The 12,578-nt window shown below is 33.6% G+C and overlaps 1 protein-coding gene across 4 annotated transcripts in view; it reads left to right on the top strand.

Moving 5' to 3' along the window:
• Positions 1-12,578, top strand: part of LRP1B (LDL receptor related protein 1B) — a 1,941,900-nt gene that overhangs the window by 1,306,353 nt on the left and 622,969 nt on the right. The gene's annotated exons all lie outside the window — the stretch shown is intronic.

Raw genomic sequence — 12,578 nt, forward strand, 5'->3', positions numbered from 1 at the left:
TGATCCAATCATCTCCCACCTAGTCACTCCCTCAATATGTGGGAATTACAATTTGAGATGAGATTTTGCTGGATTCCTAGAGCTAAACCATATCAGGTAGTCTAATTGAGGTTGAGCAGAGGTTGGAACCATCAGTTCAATGCCCAGCTCCTCTGCCTTATACTTTGACCTCCGGAGAAGCTCTTAGTTCTGATTAGCACATTTTTGTATTGTGTTGTTGGCAAAGACGGTAGTGGCAGTCATGAAATAGTCCAATCATAGAAGTGACACAATGGAATGTATGTATTAGGCATGTGTTTATAAGTTAAAGTAAAGATGAGATTGAGGAGGGGAAGAGATTAGAGATAAGTGTGGGGGGGGTAGTTTTAGGCATATGACATCTTCTTTGCCAAAAAAAACCAGTAAAACAAGAAAATGTAGAGTAAAGGAGAAAGAGCACAAAGTATTAGTTTTATCATGATAACTAAAATTTGAGTATTAAGCATTGGGAAATTTGGAACTATAATTTCATATGTACTATATAGTTTCACACTGTTTAGAATAGTTCCATTTTATTTCCATATGTTTTTGGAAGATTTATCAGTATTAATTCTATATCAATTGGACTAATAAATGTATACTTTAATGTAAATTCTCTATTTTTCGTATTTTGTGTGTATTGGCAATTTATAGCATATAGTTTTATTTAATCACCTGCTGAGTAAATATACAGGAGAATGTTAATGTATTTTTAGTATAGAGAGTACTTATTTAAATATACTAGTTACTTTTATAAATATTAACAACATCAATATAGGGTTTTCTTTAAGCTGAAAATGAAAAATTCACATTTATGAAGCCATCTAGTCTAACTATATTTTTATCATTAAAATACAATTATTAATTATGTTTCAGGTATATTAAAAAACACCAACAAACAAAAATCATTTACAGTAAACACTTTTTGGGTCATATGTTAGTTTTTGTTTGGATAATGAGATCTGGGTTTATATAATGAAGCATTAAATAAAAGTGGTTTGTGATTATAACTTTGTAATAATAAGTGAGCACTTACATTATTTTTTTATTAGGCCTTTACAGGTGCTAGTTTCAATGTGTGCAAAGACTTGCAGGAACAGCTCTCCATCTGAGACTTCTTCCCACACATACCAATTATAAATTCTTATACTAACTCAAATTTTACCTCCTCTGCATTCATGGTGAACACCATAAGGACTCAGCATTTACAGTTTGTATGGTTATTTATTTATTTATTCATTGTTTCCTAACCCTGTCTTATCTACTCACCTAGATTATAAAATATTTAAGGAACAGCATTTCATTTATTTCTTTGTGTCAACTATAGAGTCTAGCTAAGTCCTTCATAGCAATATTGATATTTATAATTATAGCAGCTAAAACTTGATAATCCTTATTGCATTTCCATGAGAAAAAATGTTAGCAACTCAGTTTTACAGATGAGGAACCTAACTAAGACAGAGAAATACTAAGTAAATTGCTCAAGATCTAATCGCCAAGGGATAATCATTCTGTTATCTGAACCCAGGGAGCCAAAGCTTTTGTGTTACTCATTGCACTCGACAGGCAGAAGACATGGAATGCATGTATATTCTTCTTGGAATTGTTGCATTTTATTACTAGATGGCAGTAGAGAGTCGCGTTTTATAGACATTCTCCTTGGACAACTTCCTTACCTTCCTGGAGTTTATAGTCTAAAAGGAGGAACAGACTAAATTAACAATTAGGATAAATAAAATCATTGTTACAATGGATGGATTTCCAGTGTAAGAGTATAGTATGCATATTTAAAAGGTAGTAGGGTGTGGTCCTACAAACAAAACAAATCTTGGGATTAGCTTAGTTTATTTCTTTCCTCTGTCATTCACTAGTCATGCTACCTGAGGCAAATTACTTAACTTGGAGGAGTTTTATTTCCTCATTTGCAGATTGAAGCAACTACAAGTAAGGAAAGAATAAATCAAGGACAAGATTGGGCAGGGGTCAGATCATGCTCACACACAATCTCTCTACAAAGAAATACAGAGTTTTTACTCTGGGATAAATGACTCCAATGATGTTAAACTTGAGTGTGCATTAAAATTAACAGAGGGCTTATTAAAACACATATTGGTAGGTGTTACCCAGAGATTCGGATTCAGCAGATCTTAGGTGAGGCTTGAGATTTTGCATCTTTAACAAATTCCCAGGAGATATGATGCTGCCTTCAGAACTTTGCTCTAAGAAAAGGAGAAAAACAGAAAATATTTGGTCAAAGGAGTAAAAAAAAGAGATTTGCATGATATAAATTTGTAACAGATTAGTTGGAGAGACAGGATTGAAGTGTGTATGTGTGTGTGTATATGTATGTACAGAATATAAGTCTATGTATCTATATTGTGTTACACACACACACACACACACACACACACAGAGAGAGAGATTATAGAAATTAACTCCTGTGCTTATGGAGGCCAAGAAGTCCCACAATCTACTATAGGCAAACAGGAGAACCAAGGAAACCAGTGGTGTAACTCAGTCCAAATCTGAAAGCCTAAAAACCAAGAGGGGTAGGTGAGTAATGGTATAAGTCTAGGTCTGGGAGTTCACAGGCCCAGGACCAGAAGTATTTTGGCAGTATAGGATAAGATATATGTCCCAGCTCAAACAGAAAACAAATTTGCCTTTCCTCTACCTTTTTATTTTATTTAGGCCTTCAGCAGATTGGCTGATGCTTCCCTGTATTGGCAAGGCCAGGAACTTTTTAACCCAGTATACTAATTCAAATACTCATCTCTTCCAGAAATACATCCAGAAATAATGTGTTGCCAGCTATCTAGGCGTTCTCTACACTAGTCAAGTTTACATAGAAAGTAAACCATCACAGGAAGCTACTTCAGTAGATCAGAAGGTGGCTGATGCCAAAATCTGGGAGATAGTTTTAGGTGAAATGGTTTCTGATGTGATATACTTAGAGGTGAAATCAATAAAAAGTAGTAACAGAGATTTCAGTGGGGAATATGGGGAAAGGAGAAAGAATATGAGATGACTTTAAGGGAAGAGGTCAGCAAATGTATTCTGTGAAAGGCCGAATGATATTAATGAATATTTTAGGACTTGCGGGCCACGTGTTCTCTGTTGCAGTTCCTCTGCTGCCGTTGTAATGTGAAAGCATTCATACGGGAAATGAGTAAGTGTGGCTGTATACCAATACAACTTAATTTCTGGACACTGAAATTTGAATTTCATACAAGTTTTATGTGCCATGAAATAGTATTCTTCATTTAAGTTTTTTTTTTTTCCCAACTGTATAAGCAAGTTGCTCGCAAGCCAGTATTAGCCTTTAGGCCATCTTTGGCAGACACTTGATTTAAAGGATTCGCTGAAAAATTAAATTTCAGAATGTTCTGAATTTGAGATTCTTATAGGATTCAGTTGAATATTTAGGGCTAAAAAGGAAGGAAGCCTTGGTCTAAAGCTAGAGCTTTCGTAGTTATTCAATTGTAGGTTGAAGGCAAAAGGTAGATAAGACTTCTTATAACTGTTAAGGAAAATGAAAAAGAGTAAGGATAGAGCCTTGGAAAACTCCAGCACTAAAAAGAAAGGCAAGAAAGGATGCTCAGAAAGAGGAGACCAAGAGATTTTAGGACAAAAAGAGAGAGTGTGTGTGTGCGTGCCCGCGTGGGCACGTGTACGTGAACACACACACACACACACACAGAAACGTTTCAAGCTAACAGTAGCCCACAGTATTTACTTTTGTAGAAAAGCCAATAAAAATAAAGACATAAATATATTTGTTGGATTAGGCAACCTGGAAGAAGGTCAGTGGTAACTTAGTGAGAAAAATTTCAGTGAGTTTGTTTGCATATGTCCTCGTGATCCTAAATGTGCCTAAGATTAGATATTAGTATGACTTTCGACTCTGTTTACTACAAAATATAATTTACTGAATAGGTCTATGTTGTTCATTCAAACAGTAAATTCAAAAAAATACCTTTATAGCAATTAGCTGAGTCTAGAGCCAGATCACTTGGGTTGAAATTCCAGATTTGTCATATCCTGACTTCTAGTAAATGAGTATTACTTTGTTTCTCTACATTTGTTTGTGTTTGTTTGCTTGTTTGTCGATCTATAAAATGGAATTGTTGTGAAGATTAAATACATTAGTCTCCCTTTTTTGTTTTGTTTCTCAGACGGAGTCTCACTCTGTCACCCAGACTGGAGTGCAGTGGTACAATCTCAACTCATGGTAACTTTCATCTTCCGGGTTCAAGCAATTCTCCAGCCTCAGGATCCCAAATAGCTGGGATTATACGTGCATGCCACCACGTCTGGCTAAATTTTGTATTTTTAGTAGAGATGGGGTTTCACCATGTTGGCCAGGCTGATCTCAAACTCTTGACCTCAGGTGATCCACCTGCCTCGGCTGTGATTACAGCCATGAGCCACTGCACCTAACCACATTAGTCTCTTTTAAGCACTTAGAAGATAGCTGGCAAGTGCTAAGCACTTCATAAATGTTTGTTAAGTAAATTAAATAGATTAGATAGGTAGATGATAGATAGATAGATGATAGATAGATAGATAGATACACACATACACACACACAATTCTCTTACTTTGTTTTGAACACTGCCATCAAACTCTCCTCCCCGACCCTGGAAGGGAGTTGTGTGTAAGCATGAAGAAAGTGAAATGTAGCTCTTCTTTTGTATGCTTCTTTTCTACTACCCATCTGCCATGTCCTTCTTCTCTGTGTCCTCTCCCAGCCCAAAGGTGTTTTCTTCATCCACTCTAGGTACAGTTAAATTTTCTCACAAACCCAGCAAGAATCTACCACCCTGGGTTTTTCTCTTTTCTTTTATATTTCTTTTCTTAGCTGCTCTAATTGGATTTAAAAAAAAATTTCCAGAATGTGATTGTTATTTTAAATATAGAGTGCTGTGCCGCAAACTCTTTATCTGTTAGATTTTCACCAATTAAGATGTTTTTCTCTTTTTGTAGAAACTTATTTTTCATTTAAACAGAACTTGGTTTAAAGGGGTCTTAAATGTTTGTTGATAAAAATAGTACTATTTTGGCAGGAACATTTTAGTTTACTTTCAAAGTCAGGCTACTGACTCAACTGCTCCTTTTAAATTTGATTTTAAAAACCATAGCAACTGGTAAATATACAAAGTGTTTTAGATAATAATATAACATCCTTAAAAAAAAAATCAAAACCCAGAAAAAGAGAGAACAAATAAGACATTGAGAGGTTTTCCCACTGTTACAACAATAATTAGGTTACATATAGTTATAGAAACTATACTCTGTCTCCATTTCCCATCCTTTTATAAGACATCAATGAATAGCTCCATGAATGAATGAGTGAATAAATCTAAATGAATTGCTTCATCTAGAGAAGCTGTGGATTGCAGTGGTTAAAGCCTGGACTCTGGAACCTGAATCTTTGTGTTCTCCTCTTAATACTGTTGTGATCTTGACTGAATCTTTCTTACCTTCTCAAAGTTAAGTTTAGTCTTTGCAAAATGAAGCCAACTTATTTTTATAAACAAGGGTGACCATTAAGAAGAATAAATAAAATAATGCTTATAAAACACTGGCACATTTTCTAGCATATTATGACAAAATACATTATTATTTCTTTAACTTTTAAACTCATTTTTTAAAATCCCACTTGTCCATTATGAGAAAATTGCAAGCTGTTTCTCAAACAGTAACTTTAACATCAAAGTGATTTAAGTGCCTCCAATTACATCAGAAAAATATTTCTATAGAAAATTAAACCTTTCTTGACAACATCTCTGAGAAAACAGGATAATCTTCTTTCATAATAAAAAAAAGAAAAATTTATATTCTAAGAATATTAGTGATACCATTGCTGTATAGAGGACAAAATATCACTTACAAAACCTGAAGGATGAGGGATTTCATATAGGACTATTGATATTTTCAATTAGAAATTCTGAGAAATACTTTTCATATGATTAATAAAAGGTTTTTTTTTCTTTTTAGTCAAAAAGGAATACCCTCAAAAACATGTTTCAGCATGGTGGAGGTGAATCTCAAATATTTGTAGGTTGTTCAAATTGTTTGCTTCCACAATTTACTATATTAAGGTCTAGTCTAGGCCCAATGGCTGATGCTGGTAATCGCAGCACTTTGGGAGGCTGAAGCAGGCAAATCGCTGGGGCTCACAGTTCCAGACCAGTCTGGGCAACATGGCAAAACCCTGTCTCTACAGAAAACAAACAAACAAGCAAAGCTAACTAGACTGGATAAAGATAATGCAGTATTTATATACCGTGGAATACTATGCAGCCATAAAAAGGAATCAGGTCATGTTCTCTGCAGGGACATGGATGGAGCTGGAAGCCATTATTCTCAGCAAACTAAACCAGGAACAGAACACTAAACACCACATGTTCTCACTTAAAAGTGGCAGCTGAATGATGAGAACAGCTGGACACATGATGGGGAACAACACACACTGGGGCCTGTCGGGGGTGAGGGTAGGGGAGAGAAAGCATCAGGAAGAACAGCTAATGGATACCGATGGATACCGGGATTAATACCTAGGTGATTGGTTGATCTGTTCAGCAAACCATATGTCTACCTGTGTAGCAAACCTGCACATCCTGCACATGTACCCCAGAACTTAACATAAAAGTTAAAGAAAAGAAATATCTAATTACTTGCCATATGAATTAAATTGTTCTCTCTTTCTCTCTCTCTTACATCTTTCTCTCTATATATATATTAAATATATATTTCATATATTAATATAGATATAAAATATATATTTAATATAATATAAATACATATTTAATATATATTAACAAATATATATTAATATGTGGAATATATTAATATGTGAAATATATATTAAATATATGTATGGAATATATATTTAATATATATAGGATATAATACATATTTTTAGCCAAGTTGATAACATATAGAATAGAGGCTGCACACATACATAATACACTATAGTCTTCCCACTGTTTACTAGTTTCTAGTGTCATATACTATCAGTTTGAGATTTATTTGATCTAACATGTACCCTATTTAAAATGCAGAATCCCTAGTTCTACTCCAAAATCAGGGTTTCTCAATTTCTGCACTTTACACATTTGGGGCCAGATAAATCTTAGTTATGGGCTGAATAGTCCTTAGCTACCCTTCCTGTAAGTTGTGGGATGTTTATTAGATCCTTCACCTCTATTCACTAAGATGCCAACAGTATTTCAAGTCATAACAACCAACAGTGTTTCAGTTTATTTCCAAATGTTCCTTCATCACCACTGAGAACAACTGTGTTAGATTTTTTAAAAAATACTGTGAAAATAGAATCATTATAAAGAGAGAAACTTCCTTGATACATGTTTTTTATTTATTTCAAAGCATATAGCAAGTGGAATAAACAGAATAAATTAAAACACGAGAAACACATGTCATCTCTTTAGAACAAGTGAAAGTTTGTTGGTATTTTAAGATGCATTTCCCCTATAAATGTAACATTATATTACATATTTAGTTTCATCCTTTTACAGTGAAACCTGTATACAGATAGAAATATTTTTTGTGGTTTTTAAAATTTATCTCTGTAGAGATGCCTGTAAAAGATCAGATAAAATTTTTAGACATGCTATATTCTACTTGGTAGAGTACAGTATGAAATTAATTCATAAAGTATGACATAATTTGAGGAAAGTAGCTGCCTCATAACTGGTACTGTTGGAATCTGGTGAAAGTAAAATATTCTTTACTTGCACATATTTTATGTGTGTATGTTTTAAAAAGTAATTCACTCAAGTTCTTCAATGTGAAATGTTAAACTTACCACTTGAAGATGTTTGTCATAGAGAAAAAATGATTTCAGATTAGTGTTTAATTGCAAAGTATTTCTGAAAATTTCTTTCTTTAAAAGTATTAAGTCCTTTCCTAAAGGAAAATTACTGATAAAGAAACATTATTTTATTACATTAGTAATTATTTTTGTACAAATAAGGTCATTAACAGTATGAATATTAGTTACTATCAAAAATGACTACATGGGAGACAGAACAATCTTTCTTTACCAAATAAATTGGATCTTGGTATTTTGTTTTGAGAATGATTTTATTAGGTAAATAAATATCATACATATTTTATATTGCATGAACATTTATATGTATTATATTTAAATTTACTGAAAAATTAGTTGTTTAGATTTAAAGTGCTGCCCACTCCTCCCCTTGTGAAATGGACTGTAATTAAATAGTTTGCATCAAATGTGAAATTATATTTAATAATACCATTTTTCTTCACAGAGCACACATCAGTCTTATGTGACTGCACAATTAACATTTGTTTCTCCTATAAAGTATTGTAGTTATGCATTATTTAATCTTTTCACCTGCAGCTATAATGTGCTTCAGAAGATTAACTTTCTAGATTTTTAGATTGCTACAATTTTAGAACATATACCCAGATACATTTATGTACATGCATATGAACCCAAATGTCCTTACAGCTAACACAATATTAGACATTATAGACAGTTTAGGAAAAAAGGAATGTGTATGCATATAGGTCTTAGTTCCTGCCAACATATCATTTATCTAGCTCAGAGAGTGACAAAGTACAGCCCTCAGGCTAAATTCAGCCCTCTATCTGTTTCATAAATAAAGTTTTATTTTAACACAGTCACACCTCTTCATTGTTTTATTGCCGTTTTTGTGTTACAGTAGCAGAGGTGAATAATCACTATGGAGAACATAAAGCCTGCAGAAGTCCAAATATCTACTATCTGTCCTTTAACAGGAAAAGCTTACCAACCACTGGTTTAGCTAGAAAGAACAACAAATACTAATACAAATATATGAACAAATGTCACGAACTAGAAAAATAGGACAGCAACCAATAAATTCTCTAATTGATGTAAAAGCAATAATTATAAACAATATTTCATGATGAAGAAATCAGCATTAGCTGGCTTCATTTGAAAATGATTCATGGCAGAAAGATGAATTGAGCTGGGTCATGAAGAAAGGTTAATGAAAAGATACTGATGGTGAAATTCTAGGGGAAGAAAACTACACCATGTGGAGGTGGAAAGGAATAAACTATGGATATTCAGGGAATAATGAGGAATACATTCTAGTGTGTACATAATGTGTATGCAGAAAAAAAGTGGTAGATGAGGCTTGGAAGATAGATTTGTGTTTAGAGAGGTCAGTATATTTGGGGAAATATCACAGAGTACCAGTTATATAGCATAGCAATCATTCAAGGTGAAGAAATTAATTTGGAAATATGTTGAAAGAGTAGAGGTAAAAAGAAAGGAAACACATGTTAGAGAAAATCTGTACAATACTTGAGAAATGATTAAATATGGCAGTGAAAAATAAATGAAAAGAATGCTTTGGAGTAAAAATTTTGTTTGTGTGGAAGATTGAAGACTTCTGTTCTGTTTTTTGTTTGTTTGCTTTTTGAGGCAGCCTTATTCTGTGGCCCAGGCTAAAGTAGAGTGATGTGATTAGAGTTCACTGCAGCTTCAAACTCCTGGGCTCAAGGAATCCTTCTTATATTGGCCTCCCAAAGCACTGGGATTACAGGTGTGAGCCACCACACCTGGCCTTGATGAATTCCTTAACAAAAATAAACAGAGAGTGAACTAGAATAAAGAGCTGGAAGGTAAATGGTAGTAGCAGGGAAGCCAGTCTGACTAGTGCTGAGGAGTCTTGGGGGAAATATTAATAGTAGGAGATCAGGCTGACACTTTGTGAGGTAGTCTGTGGGAAGTCTTTAAAAAAATTTTTTTTTTTTTCAATGAAGATGGGACCTCCCTATGTTGCCCAGGCTGGTCTCTAACTTCTGGGCTTAAGTAATCCTCCCACTTCGGCCTCCCAAAGTGCTGGGATTATTGGCGTGAGCTACCATGCTTGGCCCAAATTTTTAAACAAAGGAGATATGATCAAGTTTGTGTTTTACAAAGATAACTATGCAATGCAGAGAGACTAGATATCAAAGATTGGTTAGGAGTTTAGTGCAACAATCCAGGCAGGAAAAGGAGAAAACCTAAATTAAGCCAGTGACCACAGAATTGAAGAGAACTGAGTACAGGGTTAGTGTACAGAACCTTAAGTACCTGGGCCTGAGAACTTTGTCTCATCCACCATTACATTGAAGCTTTTTTTCATAGTGTTATAAACAACTAGGTGCTTCATAATGTTTTATTTAACGCATAAATAAAAGGTAGGGGGGTATTACAGGTATCTAAGGTTTTATATTTCATCAGTTTGAGTTTAGACAATATGAGCTTTCAGTGAACCCAGTCTGCCCAGCTGTACTTACATTTCATCTGTTAAGATTTATTATAGCATGCCATTGATCAATGCGTTTTCCATCTTTTGGATACAAATAAATGGAATAGACTTGGTTTTGTAGAAGTTTACAGCCTCTGTAATCATACTGGATTTCCCAGTAGTAACTTTTAGAAAATAGCTACTTAATATCTAATTATAGTATTAGATATTATACTAAATTAGATTTAGATATTATACTAAATTAGATTTAGTATATTAGATATACTAAAAATATTTACAAAAACAGTCAGTGGACCAGATTTGTCTCATGGATTACTATCTGCTAATCCTGCTTTCTATCAAAATGTGAATATCATGAATGGTATTTTTAAATTTGGTAATTGGAATAGGTAGCTGTGTTCACACACTTGTTTGAAAGGAAACTTTGAAATAATACTGTTAAATCCTTTAAAGTGAGAAGAGATGAAAATGAAAAGTAAGAATTCTTTGTGGATTTTTCATGCTGTGAAGCATAAAATATTCTGAATTATACATTACAGTGTTATTAATAAGATATTGGGCTACAAAGTCAATGCATTTTTTTTAACTTTACTATGTACCAAGAAACTTAGTATCTTTGCTTTTAAAAAGTATATATCTTTTTTGTAATTATAGGGTGTTGAGAAGAGTTGATATGGTTCTGGCCTAAATATAATGATGTTCAAGGTGAAATTTAAGTATCTACCATTAGACTGTTATGGATTATGCTTTTAATTTTCCTGAGAAATAACATTTTCTATGCTAGTGTTTTTGAACAAACTTCTTCTTCCTTCTCTTCTCTTTTGCTCCTTTATTTTTTCTTTTTCCTTCCTCATTTTATTCTTTTTTTTAAGATGTGGAGAAATTTGAGTTTTCTCTTTCTGTCTACCTCACTGTATCTGACACTTAACACTACCTCTTATTTACTCCTTCTCCTATCCTGGAATATTTTTCTGCCTTTCCTTCCCACTTGCCTTCTTTCTTTACTAACTTGTGATTCCTTAGGGACTTCAATTATCATAACAGATAAAATTGAAAGATAATAAAGAACAAAATAAGTACTGCTTCCTCTGTGTGACAAGGAAATTGTACTAGAAATAAATCTCTAGAACAGTAGCTTCTACTCTTGTCTAATTTTTTTTGTTCTTAATTTTCTTAGGAGAATGAGTTTTTTGTGAATCTCATTTACCTTTATTTATTTATTGTTTTTAACAAATAAAAAGACAGTATTGCTTTTATCATCTTGTGAGAAAAGCTGCATTGAATATTTATAAAATTCAGTTGATTTCTTATATTCTCTACACTTTTATTATCTCTTCGATTTTTATTTGTGTTTTAAAACCCCACAGGATTTTATTGACTTTTGTAAGAGGGAGGGAAATACCTTTTCTCTATCCATCCCAGGTTCATGGCTGAGGTCTGTAACAAAAGGCCGATTAACAAGAGAAGTACTCAAACCTAATACAAATATTTTATGACACAGGAACCTTCTGAGGAAATAAAGACCTGAAGAAATGGTTAAAATCTGGGTAGTTTTTTGCTAGGAGGTGTGATCTAATGGTAATAAACTTGAGGAAACTTGACAAGGCCTATTTATTCAGATTCTTTTCTGTGTCCCTGTATCTTCAGAGATAAGGACGTTTCTTTTTTCAAGGCTTAGGAAGGGCACCTCTAAGTGGAAGTTTTGTGACCTGCTTCAGAGAAGGTCAGAAAATCCCTTCTAGTTTTTATGATATGTTTCAGGAAAGAGGGATAGAGAGAAGGTCACAGAGACCTTCCTGCTTCTGTCATTTTTCATTGGGCTAAGGGGGCATGTCTCAACCCTATACTACTTTGAGTAAGGGGACATGGTTGGAAGATACCACTCATGAGTTGAAAGCTAACATATCGATACTGGGGCTATAAGAATAACTCTTTCTGCTTTCAGTTTAGTAGGCTATTTCTAATGACCTTTTTCAACTAGATAGGCTCTATAAAAATAAGATTAAATATGCTAGTTATTGATCAATTGAAATTAAAATCTTATCGAAAAGACATGATGACAAAACAAGAAATATAAAATTCAAAGTGTCTCAAGACATTCGATTTCATCAGAGAATGACATTGACCTGCAAAATTTTATATTCTGTTCTAAATTTGAAAAATCATAACCTATTTTTATAAGGTAATTGAGTAAGTATGTATATGTGGAGCAATCCTTAGCCATGGAATCTGTTAATACAGAAAAAGTAATAAAGGAGTAGA

The sequence above is a fragment of the Callithrix jacchus genome, chromosome 6, assembly GCF_049354715.1.
Source record: "Callithrix jacchus isolate 240 chromosome 6, calJac240_pri, whole genome shotgun sequence".
In the NCBI taxonomy this organism is placed as follows: Eukaryota; Metazoa; Chordata; class Mammalia; order Primates; family Cebidae; genus Callithrix; species Callithrix jacchus.